General features: G+C 45.4%; 1 protein-coding gene across 4 annotated transcripts in view; it reads right to left on the bottom strand.

The window, feature by feature from the left end:
* The window catches only part of pcbp4 (poly(rC) binding protein 4), a 204,873-nt gene that overhangs the window by 164,032 nt on the left and 35,841 nt on the right, over window positions 1–5,000 (bottom strand). The gene's annotated exons all lie outside the window — the stretch shown is intronic.

Genomic DNA, 5,000 nt, shown 5'->3' on the forward strand with positions numbered 1-5,000 from the left:
TGGGTGAGAGAGCGCCTTTTCGTTGTTGTTGTTGTGCTAAGCTAACAGGCAGAATGCTACAAGCATAGCTCTAAAGAATGTAGCATCATGGGCAGTATAGTCCGTGTTGCAGGGAGAATGGACTGCCATACTCGTTATGTGTCTGTGAGCGCGAGGAGGGAGAAAAAGGGGAGTGGAAAGGTACGAGTTGTCATCGAGGAAAAACGGGAGCTGGAAGCATGTAAATATAATAATAACCACTGCAGCCAAGAAGAGTGCCTGACGAGCCCAGTTGTAAGTAAGCTGTTAAGACTCGACTGTACACCGTGTTCGTGTTTTCCTCCGAAACAATAAGTTCTGTTGGAGCCTTTCAACGCCTCTCTCTGTCTCTCGCAAGAAAAGTTGACCCAGACAACAAAGTAAAGCTATTTTTCGGCTACGAGCCGACAGGGACCCCGCCGTATTAGTCAGAGGTGCCTTTACTACAGTTCGGAGTCGCGGACCTTCAGTAACAGTAATAAATCACACAGCAATAGTACATTCACGTTGTTGTAAAAAGCATGATAATATATTAAGTAATCCAAAGTATTCAGAATACGTTACTGTCATTGAGTAACGTAACGGAATACGTTACAGAATACATTTTGGGGCATGTATTCTGTATTCTGTAATGGAATACATTTTAAAAGTAACCTTCCCAACACTGGCAGGGTTAAAATGATATCACACACACACACACTGTTTAGTGTCCGGCGCTCGGGGCAGGTTAGTATTGATCTGTTCCAGGAAGTGCGCGCTGCGGTCAGTCTGTCGGTAAGCTATTTATGACAGTCTCTAATTCTCTCTACATCCATCCATGGCTGATCACATCGCCCTGCTACAAGTCCTCGCTCAGCAGAAGGACGCAGCCAACACTAAAGGTTTTGAGCACTGATGGGCCTGCATGGGTGAAACTTTAGCGTGCATTCGTTTGTCTGCAGGTCGAACAGAGACAAACAGCAGTGGCAGCACTGAAGCGGTTTTGTTTTTGTTGGATTTACAAATTTGAACAAACTGACAAAGACACAAACTCCACACATTTACTGCACGATATTTATTTTTGGGTAACAGCAGATCATCTGCCTCCACCTCCTCCTATCCCAGCATCCGACCCTCTGCATGTCCTCCTCCTCTACATCCACGAACCTCCTCTGAGCTCTTCTTCTCCTCCTGCCTGGCAGCTCCATCTTCATCCTCCTTTGTCCAACATTTCCACCCTCCCTCCTCTGCACGTCCAAACCCTCTCAGCCTCTCCTCTCTGAGCTCTCCCTCTGATGGACTCATTTCTGATCCATGTGGCTCACTCCCAGTGAACATCTTCAGCTCAGCTCCACCATCTCTCAACCATCACAGCAGCTCTCACTACCATTTTGTAATCCTTCCTTTTCACTCTGGCTGCCATCCTTGTGTCGCAATTCCCCCCGGATACTTGTCTCCATGCACCCTGCCTGCACGCTCATCTTCACCTCTCTGTGACTGTCCATGGCTCTGGATGATCTGGATGATGACCTTCACTTCGTTGCTCCTTGCATCTCCACCGGTTTCATTCATACACTACAGCGTCGTCTGCAAACATCATCATCCACAGAGACTCCGGGCTGACTTCGTCTGTCAGTCCTTTTTTTATTTCTATTGGCCAAAATCATTTTTTATTATTGTTTCAGTTCAGTTTAATAAATTGTTTTCATATTTGCATAATTTCTTTTAAAGGAATATTTTTTTTCTTCACATTAACTTTATTTTCTTGTTGTTGTTTTTGATAAAATCTTACAATTATTAGCATAGTGTCAGCTATTACAGGATGGGTCTGTCTGTTTAGGTGGTAGAAAGGATCGTATATTTCTATTCATGAGTGCAAAAAGAACCAAGAATCTAAAGGTTGGCCAGTTTCTAATAATGAGCTCGGTTATGAACGGAGCCAAAAGCTCCGACTGCTCGAAACTCCGACCACGAGTGCCGTCAGTCAAAGCAGGTCCCATTACTACGGTCACTCAGAAGCTCCACCCACCTGCTATTCAAATCTTCTGCTTATAAGGCCCAGCCAATCAGAAGACAGTTTTAAACAGTTCGTTTCAGACAATGACCTGAGAAGGCCCCACGAGGCCACACAGGGTCACACGAGGCCCCACGAGGCCACACGAGGCCCCACAGGGTCACACGAGGCCCCACGAGGCCCCACAGGGTCACACAAAGCCACACGAGGCCACACGAGGCCAGCACAATCACATCGATGTCTGAAAGCTATGATTGGAAATAAGCACGACAGCTTTGGTTTACCTGCTCGGTGCAGCTAAACAGTCACATCTGGATTTTCTCCAGTAAGGTGAAACCAAACCGCTGCTGGTTTGGTTTCTAGAAGGATCCAGACGTATTCCTTCATTATTAAAAGCTGGACAACATGTTACCATACTTCTCAGATATTGTTTTATTCATTGCAACTGCACTAATGTCTCCAAATGTAGCGTACGTGCCGATGATTTATTGATGTGCTCCACGGAGCACCATTAAATCCGTCCAGCCACAAAGCATGTCCAAATAATCTGTCTTGCACCTTTTTTCTCCACAGGCAGTGCTGAGGAGACCTCCTGCTCCACCCACCCAACCCTCCATCCATTAACCCCTCGTGTCATTAGTTCAATCTTCTACCCACCCACCTATCGGCCATCCTTCAGTCCTCTCCATCCTTTATGAAGGCTGACGTCAAGCTCTAATTAGCACACCGCCCTCTCTTTCTCCTCCTTTTTCCTGCCTCCTTCCCATCATCCCCTTAGCAGGATCCAGAGAGTGCATTAGCCGATTAAACAGAGAAAGAGGAATGAAGCACCTCCTGTCCGTGTGCCAGCTCCCTCCAGCTACATTTCCTTCCTTCCTTCATCTTCCTCTGTGCTTTTCATTTTTATGGCTCCCCCTTTCTCCTAATTTCTCTCTTAAGTATCTGCTAGATTTCACTGGGAATGAATTTTCCTTTAAATAATTTCCAAAAGCGTATCGAGTCTCGTCATCCTTTTTCCATCTCCGACTCTCTTTCAGTTTATCTCTCCAATTCAATCATTCTGTCATTTATCACAGAGGCTTTTGCTTCCCATACCCCTGCTGTTTGGTTTATCTGTTTCCCTCCCTTCTTTGCCGTGTTTCTCTCGCATCCTCTCCAACTTCAGCTCTCTCTCAATTTCCTTCATCTCGCAGACACGCCCTTACCACCCAATCCTGCTGTCTGCCTCCCATCTTTCTTTCCTTCTGCCAGCCGGAGTGTTCTTGGAGGAAATGGGATGTTATTTGCTCTCATAAACACGCTGCATGTGAAAGGAATACGTATGATAAGATGGCTTGTTACTGTGAAAGTATTCTCACATATCTGATGGACTTTCGTGCCCAAAACACATCCGCAAGCACCGAAAAACCTCCACCCGATAAGACGGCAATGAGTCGTAGCCAAGCTTTGAACCCCGGACTTGAGACTTTTTTTTCTCAAGCTGCAAAACCACTGAAGCTAAAAGTGAAAAATCAGCACGTCAAATCCACGGTGAGTCAGCGGTCTGAAACTGGAAATCATTGGAATAAAAGCACATCCACTCATCTAATAATAAGCACATGTGGCGTTTCAGAGACGCTGTCAGACAGAGACACTCATAATTATCATCCCTTTACTGCACTGCCAGCCTTTGAGTGTCTCCACTTTCAATCTGAAGGAGGATTAAATGCATAATCCCACTCTACACATTCTTTGATGTGAAAACTACACGTATGTGGACGTGCAAAGACAATAGAGCATTACGCCATCATGCAGAGCGGGATAACCCGATTACTAATTAGGCCGAGCTCCAGCTTTAATCCATATTGTTTGGGTCTTTATAATTTAATCAAAAATGTGTTTGTGTCCGTCTCGGTGCCCGAGCCGTGGAGAGGCCGGTTTCACCGTCGACTACTTGAAAAATCATTTTGTTGAATAACAGAGTTTGAAACATCCACAAAAGTGGAATAAAAAAAAAAATCATAATTTTCAGGAGCCATCGTTAACAAAGCCGAGGCGTGAAGGTGGCGCTGTCGGATCTTCAGTTAAAACTCCAAAGATGTTGAATTTACTGGGGAAAGAAGAAATAATGTAAATTTCACTGATCGGTTATCGATACTGCTTTTAACCACAGATCTTACACAGAACAGTGAAAAACAGAAGCTCTGTAGACTGAAACCCCCTAATGATGAAAAAGGTCAAAGGTCAGACTGCTTTGAGCTGAAGAGATCAGCTACACTAACTCAGAGGATCGCTGTTTACAACCGTGAGCAGAAAAGCAGCTCGGACCAACGTTGAGGCTGCAGACGGTCGAGCCGGTTCATGGAAAGACTGTTCCCACCTGTGCATCCTGTCTCCACCTGTGCATCCTGTCTCCACCTGTGCATCCTGTCTCCACCTGTGCATCCTGTCTCCACCTGTGCATCCTGTCTCCTAGAGGAATAAAGACGAGCTGATTTCTGGGTCACAGTAAGGAGAAGTCATGACCGAGGCGATGACGTGGTGTAAAACAGACAAACGGGAACAGCCCCTGGTCTGAATCCAGTCTGACCACCCCTGCATCCCTCTACGGCCACATTTTATCATCATTTAATGTCTGCTGCTGCACAAAGCTAAAGTGAAACCTTCTGCAGACAGCATGTCTGAACCCAGGAGAGCAACTCTAGGATGTGGCAGTACAGACGATTGGCGGCAGGAATGTGCAGCTGACCGATTTACATAAATGATGTGATGATTCATGAAAACATGGAGCAGATTCGAACCTAACCTCTAAGTTAGCTGTATCGCTTAAACCCACATTTTTCAATTCAATTTTATTCATACAGCGCCAAATCACAACAACATATATTTGATATTGTAAGGTAGACCCTACAATAATACAAAGAAAGACCCAACAATCATATGACCCCTATGAGCAGCACTTTGGTGACAGTGGGAAGGAAAAACTCCCTTTTAACAGGAAGAAACCTCC

The sequence above is a fragment of the Rhamphochromis longiceps genome, linkage group LG5 (genome assembly GCF_057381845.1).
Source record: "Rhamphochromis longiceps isolate RC_006_pf linkage group LG5, R_longiceps_female_GT1.1, whole genome shotgun sequence".
Taxonomy (NCBI): Eukaryota; Metazoa; Chordata; class Actinopteri; order Cichliformes; family Cichlidae; genus Rhamphochromis; species Rhamphochromis longiceps.